Raw genomic sequence first — 20,545 nt, 5'->3', positions numbered from 1 at the left:
GCTAAATATACACTCGCGAACGTGCGATTGAACTCCGAAGCGAAAGGTAGCCTCGCTAATATATGGAACGGCAGCTTGGTGAAAAATTGACGCGAAGAGACCGAAAATATTAGTCTTTCCCCCGTTCGCTAGAATTCGAGAGAGAGAATTCGCATCGACAGTTTCACTTTACGAACCGTCGTCGTTCGCCCGCGAGCTGCGAGATGGAAAATTAATTCCCGGCGCATACTAGAAAAAAAAGACGCATATACATATATCGCGAACCCCCGCGCGATCGATACCCATCGACAAAGAAATTCGCGACCCATTTCACCGCGAACCAACGAACAAACAAACGGCGATTTTCGATCGTTGCGCGCATAAATTACAACCCGGAAATTTGCGAGAAAAAAAAAAGAGAGAAAGAGAGGAACGAAGAGTCGAAGACGAGAAGCCGCGAGACTCTCGAAGAGAGAGAGAGGCCGGTTTACATATCGGTTTACGATATTTTTACGCGACCGCCGACGACGACGACGAGGACGAGATTTTCCCCGGCGGCTGCAATTTTATCAAACGTGTCGGTGCAGCAGCAGCAACGGGGTGTCAGTGACCCCGTGGCCAGGGAGGTCGGTTGCTGCACCACGGCAGGTATATAGGAGAACGCGAAACCGCGGCCGCTTGCGCGCGAGTGTAGATATCGATTTGCCATCCGTGTCTGCGTTCGATGCAGGAAGAAAAAAGGAACGGAGTCTCGGGGCCGGCCTCTCCTTGACGTTCGCCGATATCGGCCCCCGCAAAAGTCCACCGTTTATTCACTCCGACGAGAGTGAGCCGCTTCCTCTCTCTCCTTCTGTCGAGAAATGTCTCCTTCACGCGGCTCCTTCTCGTCGTCGAACTCGCGCGAACTCGATCGAGGATTCGCTCGATAAACAAAAGATATCCCGCCTGTCGCGAATTTAAGAATCTATAACAGAAACGGACGATGGATGATGGGAAAACGCTTATATGAGCATCCTTCATTATTATTATTACACTGTTTAACAAAAAAAAACACCGGAACGAGAATAGTCGTTTCTTAATAGTTTTTTGAACGCTGAACACGAAACCAAATTCGGATTCTACAAGATTCTACAAGATCCTTACGGAGACCTTCGATCGGGATTAAGTCGAGCACGGAAGACGACTGTCGAACATGGAAAATATAAAGGTCCTTCCTTCTTCCTTCCCCAGAAAGTTCAATAGCTATAAAAATCCTGGAAACGCGATGTCGCCGCACGGCGCGTGCAATAACCATAAACCGGAACTTCCGCTTCGTTTCACTCGCTGAATTACTATAACGCGTCGTGTCGTTCACCATCTCGTGTCCACCCTGAGATAAGTAAACCATCTACTGACTCGCCAAGATATATTCACGATATTTGGCGACAAATCGAAACGAGCTCAATGTTATATCTTGAAGTAGCTGGTGGAAAACAAATTTCACTTATTTCTTCATAATTTAAAAAGTGTCTATTTAAATCGCGACGTTTAAACTTCTTTTTCTTTCTATACCCAGTCGATGAGATTCGGAACCACCGAAAAATCAGGGGCTCTTAGGTTGATACAAGGGAGAATAATGAAAATTTAAAGGAATTCTATAGATCGATGAACTCGCTGTGCAAGAACAAAGACGGCCTTGCTAGCTCATGCGAACCGAGGAAAGTCTTAATGAAGTTTCATGGGAAGAAGGAATCGTCTTTCTCTTTCTCTCTCTCTCTTTGTCGTTCGCCGACTTGTTCGCGGCGACTTGTGCGATTGAGATTTCTGCAAGCAGGTGGTCCCCCATAATAAATCGTATTGTAAGCGAGAGATCCCTCCGGGCAGCCACCTGCGAATCGATATCGACGACGACCGGTCCAAGGTGGCCCCCGCATGCAAATTCGGGGAGAGTGAGAGAGAGGAAGGGCAGTCTAGTCTCTCTCTTCCTGTCCTCTCTTTCATCTTCCATCTCGCCTTTTTTTCTCCCCGATCTCCCGGAGTGTCGGCTTTGCGAGGACAGAGAGACTTCTTTCCGGCCGGTTATAGAGTGTCACCACGATGAGAAACGCCTTTCGCATCCTTTTCCTCTTTCGGGCTCCTCGCACTTGCCGAGATTAATTCGTTAACGGATTAAAGAGAGTCTTATCGGGTTTTATTACCTCGCTTATTTTAGCGTTAAACGCGATTAAGTTCTTCTTTCTTCTCGGATTTATTTATTTTACGTGAAAATCGTTTATAACATTTTGTCTTTTCACACCAAGTGTATATATAATGAATAAGCAATTAGGAAAATTAAGCTTTTCTTTCTCGAATTAGATGCTCTTATTTGTTTGATCGCGATGAATGTATAGTATACAGTTTTACATAAAATATCTATGTATTATTGAAATTACAGATATGTAATCGTACACTCGCGCATCTTTAATATTGACAGTAATTACCATAGTACCTGTGAGAATAATATTTTATTGATTTATTCATAATTAGGCATTGATAATCCCCGAGGCGTTACAGGAATTAAAATGTACATTTGCCTGTAAATGAATTAATTGTAAATCCGACATACGCGAGAGAAACGCACGCGGACACATACATATATATCGACAATGTAATATTCACTCGTCGTGTACGATAATAACGACGCAAATGACTCTGATAAATCTCGAAACCGATAACCGATCGACGATTGGCAAGAAGACCTTTTAACTTTGTCTATCACAACGAAATTTTTGCTGACAATTAGTACAATAGATTACTATAAGATCATTAGATTAGTATGAAAACTTTATCTTTTTACCTGCCAATTTTAGCAATAGAGAAATATTTCCGAGAAAAGAAATATCAGAATTTGTATATTCCTGTCAATTTATTCATTAATATATATATTTCAATCGAAATATTATAATTAAATTATATTTCCATATTTAATCATTTTAAATCTCTGTTAATGTTATATTAATGTGATTTTAATATACTTTTCTTAAATCGGGATTAATTCCATCCGAAAGATATTTTATATTTAGATATCAATCACATGTAAAATCTCCGATTTAAAAGATTAAATGAAAAATTGTCTTTAAAAATATTTTATTTTTTGAATAAATAAGAAAAAAATGTTATTTTTTTTCCTTTGAGCTCAATGGCACGACATTTTCGATCGCACACGACGCGAACCTTATTATATTGTGATGAGAAAACAACAACACACTGATCTTATACAAAATTCTGATTCGTTTAATGTCCGAAAATTACGCAATTAATTATGCGCGTCTTCACATCTGTTACTGACAATGAGTAATTCATTTTCTATGTCTCGAAATTTACTCTTAAAAAAATATGTAAAATTACTTACTCGAAAGTATCGAAGTTAATTGTTATCACTTTTCCGCGATGCTTATTCTTTAATGTGTGTATGTGATTTTATTCATATACGCGAATTTGATTTGTTATATAAATCGTGCATTAATTCGATTTGTTTATTTGAAACTTTTTTTTATAAGTCTTATAAAAGTTTGAATTATAGAAAAATAGTTATTCTATTGTATGTATATCTTCTCATTATTATATGCATCGAAAATAAACCTTAATATGTACAATAACAATTTTTGGAAATATTAGTTATTTTGACGCTACAATTTGGATTCTGTGTTACAGATCAACTTAAACTGACGACCCTGACAATCTGCTAGGAGGAGGAGATCTTGAGGAGGCATCGGGCATCGGCGGAGCAACCTAAAGGTGAATATTCGTTATTTGTTTATTAATTATGATATTATATATTATGGCGTACACACTCATTAATTCGGTTTATTTATTTGAATGATTTAAACAAGAGAGAGAGAGAGAGAGAGACTCAGAGAGAAAGATAATATAATTTATATATAAAGCTCTCTCTTATAAAAGTGTTTCTCTATTTTATATTAAAAATTTAATTTTAAGATTTTATAACATTATTCCATATATATATATATATATCTGTGCTTGTTATTTTATTCATTGGATGTAAAATTCGGCGTGTACAATAATAATTTGTTGATATATTAATTATCTTCGGTATTACTATAATTTGGATGTTATATTTGTGTTACAGACAACGTAGCTTCGATTTCAATAACTCCGCTGTTACACATCGGTGTCGGTGAGTGATAAACCTTTATTTAATTTTGAGGTAACGGATTTGTAGAAATTATAGATTGTAGATAGGTTCGTTGCCTCAAAATGGATGAGTTAAAACAGATTAGAGTAAATAACTTTTAATAAGTTCTTTCGATTACATTGCATCTATTGCAAAAGTAAATTATAAATTATAAAATAAATTATAAAATATAAATTAAAGAAGATTAAGAACATTTTTTTAAATTATAGATTTTCTAATTTATAGATTATCTAATTTATTGAATAAAGACCGCCATTTTTTTTAATTATATATGGTTACTAGTCTTACAATCGCGCGCCGATCTTATCCTAATTTTTTATAACTCATCCGTCTATATTCTAGAATTTTATAGTCGTATAATATATGTAGACTGTTCGCTCTAACAACAATGGCTATAATACTCCTACGTTCACCGCGGGAATTAATCAACCGCGTAAGCTGATAATCGCTGATTCTGATAATTATAGATCGCGTCTAGTGTTTCCCGATAGTTTCCGTGATCGCATCTCGAATCATAATACGACAGAGCGTTTCTCACCGCTACCTTCCTATTCGAATTCTGCTGAATAATAACAAAGTGATTTGATGATGCAATAGCTATGTATCAACAAACGCTATATCAACACAAACGAATCGAATACCGCGTGTGATAATTAATTTGTTATTACTACAATATAAATATTCGGGATATTCTGTATTCCTTGAATTTCAAAAGTTAACTAATTAATAAAGTAATTAATTGCATCGTGACTTTTCGACTCGAATAGGTAGCGAAAGCGATACGTCAACTCTCTCCTCTCCAGTCAACATACTATTATTAAATCCCTTAAACAGCACATGTCATGGATTTTAATGTAATTCTTGATCAGAGATTCTGTACAATATAAAATATAATAAAATTCCGCGTACAGATGGGGCTCAAAAGCCATATCGAAACGAACGATCGCGCATTTTCATACATCCGTTTTCAAAGAAAACGCGTTCGCGAAGGTAAGCCGCAAGAAGCGAGCGCTCTTGTGGTCGATATTAAGCCGCGTGAAGAGCCTGTGCGGCGCAAAAGGGACGAGCGACGACGGCGGCGGAAAGGAAAAGAAAAAAAAAAAAAAAAAAAAAGAATCCCGCGCGGTGGCAGCCGGTTCGGCGAGTTTTTGACCGTCTGGCGCTAACTGTCGGGGCTCTCGGTATCCACCTTCGCAGGTACCATAGTGCCGTCCCACACGTCGTCGTTCCACTCCAACCGCGCGCGGGCCCTTTCACGGACCCTTCCGTCCGTCCCCTCTCCCCCCGTCCGGATCCTCCGACCGGACGCGCAGGACGCCCACGATTCGCGACCACGAGCTCCCCGGTGTGATTTACGACGCTCGCGTGCGCGCATCATCCGCAAACTCCGAAATGATCTATTCCGCCAGTCATTATTATTCGGTTAAAATCGGTGAGCGGTTAAAAAGAACGCACGTTGTTTTTCTGGCTCTTTTGCAGGGAAATCTATTATGTAACGTATAGAAAAAGTATATATAGAAGTATAGGAGAGAGAGAGAGACAGAGAGAGCGGAAATAAATAAAATTACAATAATAGAAATTTATTATTAATAATTAACATTAACTCTACTATTTTTATCTTAATTATTAAAGTTTAACAATGAAAAAGTAAGATTAATAGAAACTATTCAAAATTAAGAAAAAAATATTTAATATACATATATGTTTTATTAATATATGTTTCAATTATATATATTTCACTATTAATCAAAATTTGATATTATTTATAATTTCAATTTACTAAAAGATTTAAACGTATATAAATATTTTATTTAAAATATTTATGCAATAGTATAAATCATTAATCATATATTTGTTTAAATTATTAATTAAATATTTATATAATTAATATAATTATATAAAAATATTTTTTATCTATAATAAAACATTTACATATATGTACATAGTTATATATATGTGAGATATAAATTTATAGCAACATTTTGTTAAAGAAATATCTGAGTTTTTGATTAAGAGTCTTGTTCATTTTTTATAAATTTATCATAAAAGTAAAAAAGTGTTAATTTCGAATTGGAATAATTCGAATTTTAATAGTTATACGTGTTATCTCCCTCTCTTTCTTCTTTCTTCTTCTATTTGTGTGCGTATGTAAGAACTTCTTTCAAAAACTAGCAATGCAAAATAAATAGAAATTTTTTAAAAACTATATCTTGTAAATATATATGATTATTACTGATTATTACTGAACAGTTAAATTTTATTACTACAATCAGTGGGACATATCTAAACAATAAGACATAGAAACAAGTATATGAGCATTTTCATTCGGATTTAATTCAGTTTAAAAGAGTTATATTTGAAGATTTACAATATTCGTTGAAACTTGTTAATGTTTCTGTGATTGTATATAGAAGATATGAATGCGAACAAGCATATGCATAACACGAAATTCACATTGCCAAATAAATATTGATAAATACTGCAACACACATTTCATAAATTTAATTAATTGAACGATAAATATGATATCACAAGTACAATTTTTAATTGCTAATGAACATGCTATACTATATTATATGCAGTGCGCTCCGAAAATGAAAGCGATTCTCTTATTCGTCAATCTAGACACGATGCGCAAAGTAGCGATCATTTCTCGAAGTGATTTTGATTATTCGATTGAAACGAAGGCAATGCGTTACGTAAAGTTTTTAAATTCGATTTTTAACATCGCAATTTGTCATATAATTGTATGAAATTTAATCGACAAGTATGAATATTAAAATAGAAAAATCGTGATTGAAATATTGTGATCCTCATGATACGTCTCACGATTTATCGGTGACATGCCGAATTTTCTGACATAAATAGTCCACGTGGAGTCATCGTGCAATGATCAAAGTCGCTCGATTCTCGATCCAATAGAAAAGTCGACTCGCAAAATATCTCTTATTGACGAAACATCGCGTTTTATTGGCGTTTCCGATTCTCTATTCGTATCTTTTTCGCGTCCTTCTTGCATTGTCTCTACTTTTTTTAAAGACGCTCGAGCGATGTCTATCTGTCATCGAGGTTTCTTATCGCGGTGATTTATGACTCTATTTACTGACTCACACACAAATTTATTTTATTCACTTTATTTACTCACACACGCGATTATATTGTCGGTGTAGTCTCGAGCATTCGCGTTTTGGATTTTCCATTCGCATCCTTCTCTTATTTTTTTCGCGTCCTCACGTATCTCTATTTCCTTATAAGGCTCGAGCTCGAATTCAAGCATCGCGAGGCTTTGACGAAATTCGATACGTAGATAAAATCTAAAAAAGATAATTTTTTCACAACTTTCAGTTGCTTAGACGTCGCAAATCACACTTTGAGGTGCGAAACTACATTTCGAGTTGTCATTGAGTTTCTTATCGCGTGCAAGTGATTTATGTCTTAATTCAGCTACTCACACAAATTTATTTCATTCATTTTAGTTACTTAAATACGCGATTATAACGTCGATGCAGTTTCGAGCATTTTCAATAAGCGTATTAGGAAATTAATGTATACACATCATTGTCCTTAAATTCTCAACAGTAAAATAATATTTTAATTGACGTATATTAATATTAATCCGCTAATGATTTTTATTCGTTTGTATTTTTGAAACATCCTATATTTTTTTAGAAAATATTAATAATTAAGTAATTTAAATGATTTATTAATAATATTGTTAATTTTAATAATATTAATATTAATAATATTATTAATAATTTGAAGACTAAGTATTTATATAAGTAACTCGTAAGTGATGTTACATAATATCTAAGATATGATATTTGCTATATTTTTCTGAACCACTCTATGCAAACAAGTGCATAATATAAAATTATTAATAAATATTGCAGCACAGTGTCAATCGCGTCGATTTAATTAATTGAATGATAAGTACGATATCGCAACTGCGATCCGTTTTAATTATTAACGAGTTATATTAACACTATTTATACATTTTGCTGAGAGAATAAAAACAATTTTGTCACTTCTGTCAATCTGGATACAACGCGCAAAATCACTTCTCAAAGTGATCTTGATTATTCGATTGAAATAAAGTGACGCGGTAATTGCGTAAAATTTACAACGCTTATTCTATTAATCATGCATTCCATTATTTATTTAACATTCGTTTTTAACATCGCAATTTATTGTCACGATCGTATAAAATTTAATCGACAAATAGTTGTATGAATATTAAAATTGCTATTTGAAAAGAGAATAGAGAGATATGGTAAAGATTTCCTTAGCATATATATTTTAATCCATGTGAGAAAGCATCGATCGATGATCAATAATCATAATCGTTCTATTTCCACGGTTCATAGAAAAATTGTAGTTTGGAAGATTCGTCGATCCGCGAACATGTTTTGCCATTTATTAACCTGTATGTATATATACATATATATATCAATGTTTTAAATTATTATATTAATAATATAATATACTTAAAATTTTGTTATATATTTAATATAATATATTACACACATACACACATATATATAGATTGTGCATATAAATTTTAATAATTTAAATAACTAAAAATTTAACTATTAATTATTATATATATATACATATATGTAATATTTAAATGTGTTCGCAAATTTGTCACTTTTTGTGTAATGCTGATTCGCATCGTAAAATTCTTCGTCCGATCGAAGAAATACTCGAAGCTCTGGCGGCTTCCAGCTGTTCGATAAATCAGATATGCCCGATATGTATGCTAGGTAATGTTAATGCGCGAGAAATGTATGAATCTCGTGTTGCAGCTATAGAGAGCGTGAGGTCATTCGGATTTCCGTGTCGTGTGTGTGTGTGTGTGTGTGTGTGTGTATGTACATACGTGATGTGTTCCCGGTTTAACAGGGTTTATTAGCGCGCCAAACTGTGTGTGATTCTGGATTCTCTCTTCTCGCGAAATAAATCTCAGTTATTTCGGTCCCACTGGTGCGTCGTTGTCTGCCTTCCCGGACTTGTCGCTCTGCGTAGGAGGAAACTCGCATAAATTTCCTCGTTAACCCCCTTCTTTAATCGTCGTTAGCGACTAACCGATTTCCGGAATCGCGGGAAGATGTTGCGTAGACAATTAAACGACCGCTATAAACGACGATTTATGTAACTTTGATCATCAATGCATAAATATTTTAATCGCAGTGATTATAGGAATTCGTCCTCGGAAAATTTATTGTCGTATCAATAATATTTTCGATTTTAATGACACTATATACAATATCTATGACAGATTTAATTTAAATTCGTTTTACTATCTATATAGCCTTCAGGCTAAATGTATTTATTATACGATTTGAAATGAAGAAAGAGTGGATGTTCTGTATCTCTGATAAAAAAAAAAAAGAAAATCGTCCGGTTAATTAATTAATCTTGCTAATTAATTATAGATATATATAGATCTTTCTCCAAAATATACGATTTAGAACACCGAGGATGCAAAATGTAAATTGCAATCCGGGAGCTAACCAGTAAAGCGATTTAGAATAACCGTCGAAAGAGAGAAGTGTCTTCTGTCGTGCAATTTACAAGTAAAGGAAAAAGGTAAAGGCAATCTCGCATGTGTGCTCGCTACGGCGAGCCAGAGATTGCTCAGTTTACTGGCGAACATGCGCGGAATCCCGGATGAGACTCAGGATTACAGAAAGAAAAAAAAAAACGATGTTCGTACTACTGTTTACTGATGGGTTCACAGCGATGCAGTTCCTTCTGCACTTCTGGTGCGAGCAAACTTATCGCGCAAACTACTGAAATTTACATCGCGATATAATTTTTTTAACGAGATTAAACTCACATCTTTGATAAAAAGCTTACACCGCAAACTTATATCTTTGATATAAAAAAAGAAATAAATGAAGAGAACAATTACAAATCGTACTTTTACAGCGTAGAGTATCAGATATCTTATTGATCTACCTCGCACCAACACTTACAAAGTGCAATGTGACAGTTTTTTTAGTCATATTTTTAAAAATAAATATGCGAAAGTCATGAAGAGATTAATGCTACACATAATTTGATGTATATACATAATCTTTGTTTTTTTTAAATACTTTGAAAGTAAATTCTTCAGTTCAACATTTTTTATAATTTAATAATAAATTTTCTGTGTGTCATATAATTATACATATACATAATATAATAAATACAAAATATTATAATTAATTAATATATATTTTAAAATTTCTGTAGATAATTTCTATAAAGTATCACATATACATATAAACACGGACACATCTCGTAACTCTTCAGCATGTTTAAATCAAATTGTTTGTTCGTTGAATTGTTACAACAGTTTTGTTGCAATTGATGAGCGTCCTGGTCTCTTCACGAGTTCATCGTCATTCATTCCTTATACAACCCTCATTTCACGTCAACCCCCTAACTGCGTTGTACGTCATTGAGCTTTACGCCGATCTAAGGATAATCCGACAAGCGGGAAAGGGAGGAAGCGGAGGGAAAGGTGTGTGCTCGACTCTCAGTATTTATCGACTGATGTGAGTCGTTTGGCGCCGGCGCTTATGCCATTCCCATTTTCACTCTCCTGCACCCTTGCATCTCTATGTCTCGATATATACTGTCGCGCTCAAAGTGCCCGTGCACACGAATGCGTGAATGAACGCTGCCTTACGACAGTCAACAAGCGCGAATATACAAGTGACAATTTCGCAAAAAGAAGTAATTATCGTTTTACAATAGCTTTTCCATTTTATACAATCTTGACGTCTTAGTATATTACAGCTCGGCGATATAAGATATATAGAAACTTATTAGGAAAAAACATATTAGCCATCATAGCTAAATTTTAGCTGTCCCTATATTGCACCTGAAAGTTACCATGCCTAAATTTTAGCTATGACAGCTAAAATTAAGGCATAATAATTAAATTTCAAGTAATATAGAGACAGATAAAGTCTAGCTATGGTGGCTAATATATTTATCCGTGAAACGATCTGCAAAAATTCGAGAAAAGTTAAATGTCGGTCGATGATATTCGGAGAGAGACCGGATATTTGTCAGATAGAAAGTATCACCAGCCGCGCTTGTCACTCTCTCGCAGGTCTCCTTTATACCCTTTTCCGGATTCCTTTCAGAGGCGATTTGCATCTAATGAAGCTACTTTGTTCTCGTTGCCATTCCGCTCCCCTCAGTTTGCTCCTACGAGACTCGTAAATGTCGAAAATTTATAAAAAGATGATCCACGAAGGATTGAGACGATAGAGAAAGATAAAAGAAAGGAAAGAAATGACACGAATGCTCCGAAAACTGTTCGCGTCCACGTTTGACGGGTTAATCGACAAACTGTTTCTATAACACGCGCAAGAAATAAGGTAGCTCGCGACACTCGTTTAAAGTTACGCCATTGAGTCTGGAGAGCAGCTGGATGCAGGAGACTCATTAAAACCTCGCGCAGCGTCGAGCACCGTGGTTTTTCCTCCGCAAAAAAGAGAGAAGTTTCAGGCTTGGAGAAGCCGTGGAAGAGAGTGTCGCTGATGGTCTCGATAAGGTTCTCAAGCGCGTCATGGAAAACACGCGACACGTGTGATATTCCACATATTAATCCTGTGACATTTGTCTGCTGCGTTTCTAATATAAACACACATGGGCTTTTACTTTCTCTTGAAAATACATCAAATCTTATCTTTCAAAGAATGTAGCTTTTTGATTGAAATAAATCTCTTCAAGATTCTTGAATTAAAAGAATAGTTTATTATATATATATGTATATATATATATATATATATATATAAAATTGTATTCAAAAATAAATCCCTTATTTGCACAATTCTTTAATTTATCTTAAGTAAGAACTAATATTTTGTTTATAAACCGAGAAAAATTATGAATATTGATAATCACAGATATTGTTTTAAATATAGTGAAATAATATAGATTTTTCTTTTTTATTTATTTTATTCTTCACATTTTATAGAAGAAAAATAATAGCATCACATTTATGTAACATATATTAAATATATCGTTAAATATATATTATGATTTCTATAGCTGTGAGAAAAATAGGCTGCTTTCTTCTTGGCCGTAAAGTCAAAAGATTATTTTGTTTAATTACAAATTTAATTAATGTTATATTTTATCCCCCTCCCCTTGTTATCATTGATCAATAATTATATAGGCGACATTTGTTTATAAAATAAGCAGCGAAAAATCTATCTGATAATAAGCGCGGTGATGGGTTTTCCACGGTTGTCAAAAGAGGGAAATCACGCGTTCACCGCCATCTTCATACGCCATTGGTTATGATAATCGCCCCCGTTCGCGACTGCTCGTTAGCAGCTCGTTAACCTTACTCGCCAAAGAACCCTTAATTATTGCGATCTGAATCACGAGGGAATAACGAAGGCCCGACCGCCCGCGACGACTGAACATCCGGAAACACTTCGCTTCCGAGAGAAAATCTCGCAGTCTTCTAAAATTTCCCCTCCGCTGCATTCGTTAATTTTTATCTGACTTTTTGACTTCACGATACGCGACACTATACCTAGACGCTAGAAGTAATTTTTGAGCGAAATTACTTGTAATAAATATTTGACGCGCAAAGCGCGATATTAAATAGATGCGACGCGATAGATATTAAATGTGCTATCAATGTTTAAAAGAAATAAAAATACTTTATTCGTAACTATTACATTTTTGCTCTGTAAATATATTTTAATTTCGATTATATAAAGAATACTAATTGTAAGATAAATTCTTGAGATCACGAATTACGAATTAAGTTTAACAAAAAACAGCTTTTCTTCAAACTTATGAAAAAGAAAGAAAGAGAGCAGTTAATCTTTCTAGTTTTCTTGTACGGGAATACAATTTCACTTCCAAATTGCAATAGATCCGATATTCAATCGTAATAATCAAGTGAATTTAATCTTCATCAATTTTAATCGTCACACCAAACACATCTCTTGAATTTTGAAATCTAGTAATATAATTAATTTTGAATGAAATAAAAGTTTTATTCTATTAAATAAATATTATTCGAATTTTTAATTCTTAAAAAGAATTCTTGGTGAACATTAAAGTTAATTAGTTTAGATATATAACTTTAATTCCATTCCAAATGAAGTATATATCGTTTAAATTTTGTCTTGACAAGTTTGTTCTAACTAAAATAGATTATCGTGATTAAATATTAGATTTATCGCGAAAATATTGTAAATTAAATCATCGCGAACAAAATCTACAATCTACCGGACACATACATACACACATTTTACAATCTTTTTCATTCAAACTTAAGTGGTTTTCAGACAGTTGAATACAAGTCAAAAATTCATATTTTTTAAGTTATTGAATCGAATATTAAAACTGACAAATACAATATAGAATGGATCCAATATATGGCCAGAAGATTTAGAATTAATATAAACTCAATATTCGGTTTTTTTTGTATAAAAATCTTATTAATTTTAATCTTTATATGATAAATTTCTCTCGAGAGTTAAAAGCTCTGACGGTATATTTAATTTTGAAAAAAAAAATTTTTTTTAAATTACGTTAAAATCCGTGATCTTATCCTCAAGTTTTTCAAAATTGCAAAAATGGAGTATTTTTTAAGTCACACAAAGAAATGATTATTCTCTTCCTTGAACTCTCTTTATGGGACGATTTATTAAACTGTCAAATATATCGAACTCGTTCAGTCCTATTGCATCGAATAAAATACACTTACAATGAACAAAGCTAAAAAAAATCTTTATCCCCCTTTCCGATTAACTCGAAACTGCATTCTCAAAGCGGAAACGGATACAGGAGCAGGAGGTAGAGATGCGTCGATGTGCAAGAGAGAAAGAGAGAGACGAACTCGTCTCGCGCCTCTCGACCGTATTAATAACTTTACACGCTGCTGAGCAATATCGATCCGGAAGCCTCCTCCCCCCTCCTTTCCGAAGAGTCGTCCTGGCGCAGGATAATAGGTGCTTCTCCCTCCCCCTTCCCTTCCGACAAACTTACGCGCGTGCACACACATACACACATATGTTACACATATGTATGCCGCCGAATCGACCGTCGAAAGCTCAACCAGTTTTCGGCTTTGGAACAATTTCGAGCCGGCTGCTCGCGCTACCACGTGCCAATATTTACCAGGGCACCACGAGAATGGATTTCCGCTCTTGTGCGGGAGAGATCTCGCGGTCAGAAGTCGGAGACGACGAGAGAAGAACAGAGTCTGCCCAGGAGTGAAGGGGGCAAGAGGGAGAGAGGGGAATGAGGGGAGAGAAGAGGGAGAGAGAGAGAGCACGTTGCGCGGTTAGCAGGATAAGCGGAAGAGCGTTTGGCGATGCTCGCCAAGGACAATGGAACCCTCGGCGAAGGATCAGAGGAGCAGGACGTCGGGCTGGTACTGCTGAAAGCTGCTACCCGCCGCTTTCGTGCGCGTTGCTGATTGGAGGAACAGGGGGGTGGCTCCGGGGATCGCTCGTCGTATGATACGTCGACCTTAGGTCGACCGACTTTTAATTAATTCCGCGGAAGCGGCCTCGGCGGTCGCTGAAATCGAATTACGAGGTTTCTTTTTCTCTTATATCGCGGCACGCGATTGTCAAATCTCTCGCGCGTCCCGTCGAAAATATATTTCGATATTCTGAAACGGCTAAAGAATTCAACAGTCGGTCGACGATCGATGTCCGACAGAGAGAGAACACACAGATATCAAGATACTTTTTACACAGAGAGAATTTTCTTTTAGAGTTTACCCTGAAAATCATGGTAATCGTAGAACAATATGAAAAGAATTTTATGAGAGTTTCTCTGATTAATATTTATCACAATAAAAAATAATAATATTCATCACAATAAAATATAAAATATATTTGATTAATTTTACTAAAAGTATAATTCTTTCCATACCATATTGTTCCATTATTACCATAATTTTGAGGGTAAATTCTAAGAGAAAATTATCACTGTGTATAAATAAATCAAAATTTTGGAGGAAGGATACAGAATATATATGTATATTTTATTAACATATGATTTTTTGATATCAATATTCTAAGATATACGAAAAAAAAAGATAAATATAAGATAAATATAAAAAATTCTAAGAATCAAAGTAAATAATATGCACATGAATAAAATGCCAAGATCAATCGAATTAATTTTCACGGTGCAAATATTTATTTTGATACTTGTCAAAATGTGTGCAGTAAGTTTCTCATTTAAATAACTATATGATATCTATTTCTCTTTAAATCGAAATTTTTCTAAATTTGTCTAAAATTTATCTAATATAATTAATAAGCTAATTATCCTTCGTCTGGAAGCGCAAGAGAATGCGACATCTGTCATTGTTAGATATGCATTTGACATAATCATTCCGTCATTCTGAAAATGCGTAGGAGCACCCCTCTTGTAGGTACCCGAGTATAACAGAGACCCTTTCCCCGGTTCGCGTACTACAACGCAAAACGTGCGATCCCCTCGCTCCTTATTCTAATGAATCCGGTTAGTCTTAAATATGGTCGGGAATCTCCCCTTTTAATGGTTCCCGGATCGGAGGGATTCCCCGGAGTCACGCGATACCGGCCCCCGCGACGGCGGCACCGCACTGCATGATCTATCCCCCGTATAAGGGGGCAGGGAAAGGGGGTCGGACCGCGAAAAGCCACTCATGCTTGAACGTAATCGGAGAGACGCGCTGCTAATTATCAGCTTGCGAATGTGTTATCATCCGACTTTGATTTCTAAATGCAATTCTTGAGATAAAAATATAAATGCAAAACTTAATATTTACCGCATAGTAAAATTGAAAAAATCGTGTCAATGACAGTTCATTTTTTTCATCGTTAAATTCTTCGTATATTTTATTGAAACGAGAGTATAGAAATTATTTTTTTATTTAAAGCACTGACTTAAAAATTACATATACATATAAAAAATTATGTATACTAAATATATATAAGATAAAATAAGAAATGTCGACATTTTACATGCAACAATAAAAAAAATGCTATAGATGATAATTGAACGTCTATAGAGTATCTACATATATTTATAAAATATGGAGAATGAGTTCTCTGGTCTTCTCTCTTTTATTAGATTTCCGCAACGATTAATTTCACAAAAAATAATACAAACACACAAGTTTCCACTGCCAGAAGTTATCTCCTCTCGTTATCGCATTGAAAGGCGTATCGTCCGACATGCAGCTGCAACAAGCTGCAACGAGAAGCTCGAACTTGTATATCGGACGACGAGCCGAGCAAAAACGGGAACACATTGCAACGCGTCATTCCGAAATTCCTCTTTCGGGGCGGCATCGTCCTATAAAATAATAGCGCGTAATAATTTATCATCCGCGGTTCGCGTCGATATATCGCTCGACGCGTTTATTGCAGGGTTTTTCGCCGGGCGAAATTTATGCAGCCGCTCTCGAAAATTGCAATAGCCTCGTATATATGTATTATATATCCGCGCGTCAAATATAATTTACATTTGGGAGGGGCGGAAGGAGGATTCGTGCCGACAGGACGTGATTCTTCGATCCGACGTTATGATGGACCGATAATAGGGATAATACAGAGATATAGGGTGGCCAATCATCCCGAATTTTTTGGGACATCCCGAATTTCGACTCTTATCAGAAGCTTCCTGAAAGAATCTTAGACGGGACGCTATTTGTTCCTATTTTTCACATAAATAATATAAAATAATGGATCATATAAGAGTGATTATATAAATATCTTTGAGGAAAAAAAACATTACGCGTTTAATAGCATTATGCGTCTCGATATTTATTTATAATATAAATTGATTTAATTGCGCGAATTAGAATTACCGAGATTTTTGACAATATTGGCCGAATTTTAGACATGGAATTAAAAAAAAAATGTGCATAAGTTAAAATCGTGAAATTAAAAAAAAAATGTGCATAAGTTAAAATCGCAATTTCGTTCTCGCGAGACTCAAGATTTTGTCGACGACAAGTATCTTCTATCTCCCTGACGATAAAATGCTTAGCTAGTGAAAAAAGACTGCGATTGCATATACACCGTTGTTAACGGCCAGTAGTGCCATATTTCGCTGAAACGATACTGCGGCTGCAAGTGGATGCGAAAGCGTCAAGTCGATAAGAGGAGGCGGATATGCGAAATATATACATATATGCGTTTGTATTCGTGTGCAATTTTCTAGTACGTGGAGCTATCGATCGTTCAGCGACTTTGCTTGGCCAACGGATAAGGATATATGTATATCGCGCTGATATCACGATAAATAAATTACACGCCTTTTCTTTTATTCTCCATTCGATCGTTATTAATCGAGCTTGTTGCATAACGCTTTTCGAAGAACAATAGAAATGATCTACGCTGAATTTCAATCTTATTATTATTCGACAGATGAACGAATCAATTTTACTGATTTAATTTTGTCAATTTTTTTATTATAATGTAAATTTTGCAATTTTTATTACATATTTTTATTATTTATTTTTATCATTTATTATTATATATTATAATATATTATATATTATAATATATAATAATAAATGATAAAAATAAATAATAAAAATTAAAAAAATAAAAATTGCATAATAATTGCATTAAAATAAAGTTTGTTTTGAAATAAAGATTTAATACAAAAATTAAACTAAAGATTTAAAACAAAGATTAATAATTTAATAAAACATATAAAGTGTACCCTGTGTATACAAATTCTACTTTGTATAATTTTTCCATCATTTTAATTTTTAGATTCAATTTTATTGTTAGATTCAAATTGTCTAGAATTGAAATACTTAGATACGCGTATTCATATTTCTTTCCCTTTATTTCTAATTAAAAATTTTATTCCGATTATACGTTTTTAGGGGAGGGGCGGAAAATTACCTTCGTCGCCTCGAAAGGTGAATAAAAATTAATTCGTCAATTCTATTACAAGACGAATGTCACTATGGTTTGCGCAAGGAGATGTACCCTTTACTCTTTAATCCTTGCAAATTATCGGATATTTAAAACATATACTTATAAAATAAATTAATAGAAATCTCATTAAAATATATAATAGATGTGTAATAAATGTGTGTTTAAAAATATATGTTTAAGCGCGATAATAGCACAAAAAATGCCTGAAAAATAAATTTCCCGCTGGATACATCAAGAAGAGACCAGTCACCATATTGTAGTGAATCGAGGAGTCGAAAAATCAGGCAATAAAGAAGCCGGTAGGCGCGGCACTTTGTGAGGTCGTTTATACCTGACATAAAATAACGTCTCTCTTTCTCCTTCTCTTTCTCTCTCTTTTTCTCTCTCTCCCTCTACCAACTCATTCACGTCGGTCCGAACGTTTTCCTGCTGTGGAAATATAAGGACATCCTTTCCCCGCCTGTCTTTAATCAACTCGCTCGCATCGGGAGACGCACACATGTTTTACATATATAAACTTCCTCTTAAGTGCATGAGCGTAGACAGAACACGGAGGATGTTCCTACTGCGTCCTTCCTATTGGAGGACATTTCTTCAATTCATTGTGCCTGTGTTTTGTGAATAAGATGAATTGTACCTAAAACATCGCGTTATGTACGAGATACGTGATAAGATTAGACAAATGTTGGATTCTAATCTAAAAGTTGATGAATTTATGATTGATTTAATTACCCAGATCTAAAAAAAAAAGCTCAAGAATAATCGTAGTTTTTTGACGGTGAATACAATTTTAGTTTCTGAAAAATGTTTTATCATGATTTTCAAAAAATTTCAAAGGAGAAGAGGATTATATATTTTAATGCCATTTTTATTACACTATATATACATATAACTGCAGTCTGTTATTTTTATAATGAGACAGAAAAGGATTATTCCTTCTAAAATTAAGTATATTTGTTAAAACTTTCAATCCTCAAAAGAAAATCGTGAAGACTAAAATTATAATTAGATTTTTGTTTGTCAAATATTGAGTTTATAAAATCACAAAAAAGTTATGATAAATTATTTACTTCATGGCCGCTATATTAAATCCATTACATTGCATCTATCGGCACACACTGGAATCGTGTTCAATAATTTGAAAATTCCTAATATGTATATGAATTTTTGAAAAAATATAGAAACTTTTTAGTTTTGACGTTTTCACTATATTGATTTCTATAATTTTGAATCTGTTTTGATACTTACATTTAACGACCTGCAAATTCTTCAAGTTTTAATAAATCAAAATGAAAAATATTAGATCTTTCACGGTTTAATTTAGCAGTTTTTCCGGAATAAAACAAATATTCATGATAAAACATTTTACAATATTTTTAATTTTAAATAAAATAATACGTTTCAGCATGACAAAATAGTATTGTCAAAATACTATTATTTTAACATAATTGTAATCTCAAATTTCTCAGAATTGTGACATAAAAGAGTATTTTAGAAGATTTGTATTCGCAATTTAAAATAACTGTAGAAAAAAATAATTATTGTCTTTTTCTTCGGAATAATTAAAAAAACTATTTCGATTGAATTAAGGATGAATAAATCATTATCCACTCTATTATTTCTAAAAATAAAGACAACATACAACAAAAGTGATAAACCCGCATTATTAAATTACTTATTCTAAATATTCAATCGTATTGTTATATTCTTTTATATATATATTTTAATATAAAATATAAAATATAATATATAATATAAAAAATTAATAGACATAAGAAATTTTACACATGAATAATTGCACGTTGCTTCGTTATTGTTTATCGCGAATCGCGGCAATAAATGAAGAATACCGTCATGCGATGTGAACGATAAAGCACAAAAATTCCACGCATAAAAAAATACCGAACATATCCTCATGTTTAATCATCTCGTAGAGATACATTTTCCCGACGAATTCCGGTGCATTCGATAAAAATCTACAACGGGAGCGTCCTCTCGTCGAGCGAGTATACCTCGCTCTCGGGATTATCGATGAGGAACGAGGGAGGCCGGAATTCACCATTAAAATTAATGAAAGCGAGACATGAATGGAAACACACGGATTGCGTGGAATACATATCCTAGAAAACCTCGCTGCTGGTACTCCCCTTAAAATTTCCATGCTTGTCTTTCGAATCATCGATGTTACGAACATGCCTGGTAAATGCATATTTTACTACGTATCACGCGCTACTAAATCCTATACAGCTCGTTTCATAAAGCATAAAAAATAAATTATAAAAATCATATAAAGTGCTTAAAAAATTATTGTAAGATAAATTTAGCACGAGAAAATTTCTTTTTATTAAAATTAATTAATTAAAATCATATTATTAATTATTTTATTGTATATTGTATTATATTATATTAAATTATATTAATTATAAAATTATAATATTATAATTAATATTATAAAATTATAAAA

The 20,545-nt window shown here is 34.0% G+C and overlaps 1 long non-coding RNA gene across 1 annotated transcript in view; it reads left to right on the top strand.

Moving 5' to 3' along the window:
- LOC145939818 (uncharacterized) overlaps positions 1-20,545 on the top strand; it is a 74,348-nt gene that overhangs the window by 10,208 nt on the left and 43,595 nt on the right. The window contains exons 3-4 of the long non-coding RNA XR_014425909.1: positions 3,652-3,735; positions 4,088-4,135. This is a non-coding gene — a long non-coding RNA (uncharacterized LOC145939818). The remainder of the gene's footprint in view (positions 1-3,651; positions 3,736-4,087; positions 4,136-20,545) is intronic.

The sequence above is a fragment of the Prenolepis imparis genome, unplaced genomic scaffold (genome assembly GCF_030444845.1).
Source record: "Prenolepis imparis isolate NDT839.2.m4 unplaced genomic scaffold, iyPreImpa1.0 SCAF_1, whole genome shotgun sequence".
Classification (NCBI taxonomy): domain Eukaryota; kingdom Metazoa; phylum Arthropoda; class Insecta; order Hymenoptera; family Formicidae; genus Prenolepis; species Prenolepis imparis.
The sequence above is the reverse complement of the archived record's forward strand: the minus strand, read 5'-3'. Positions and strand labels throughout refer to the sequence as shown.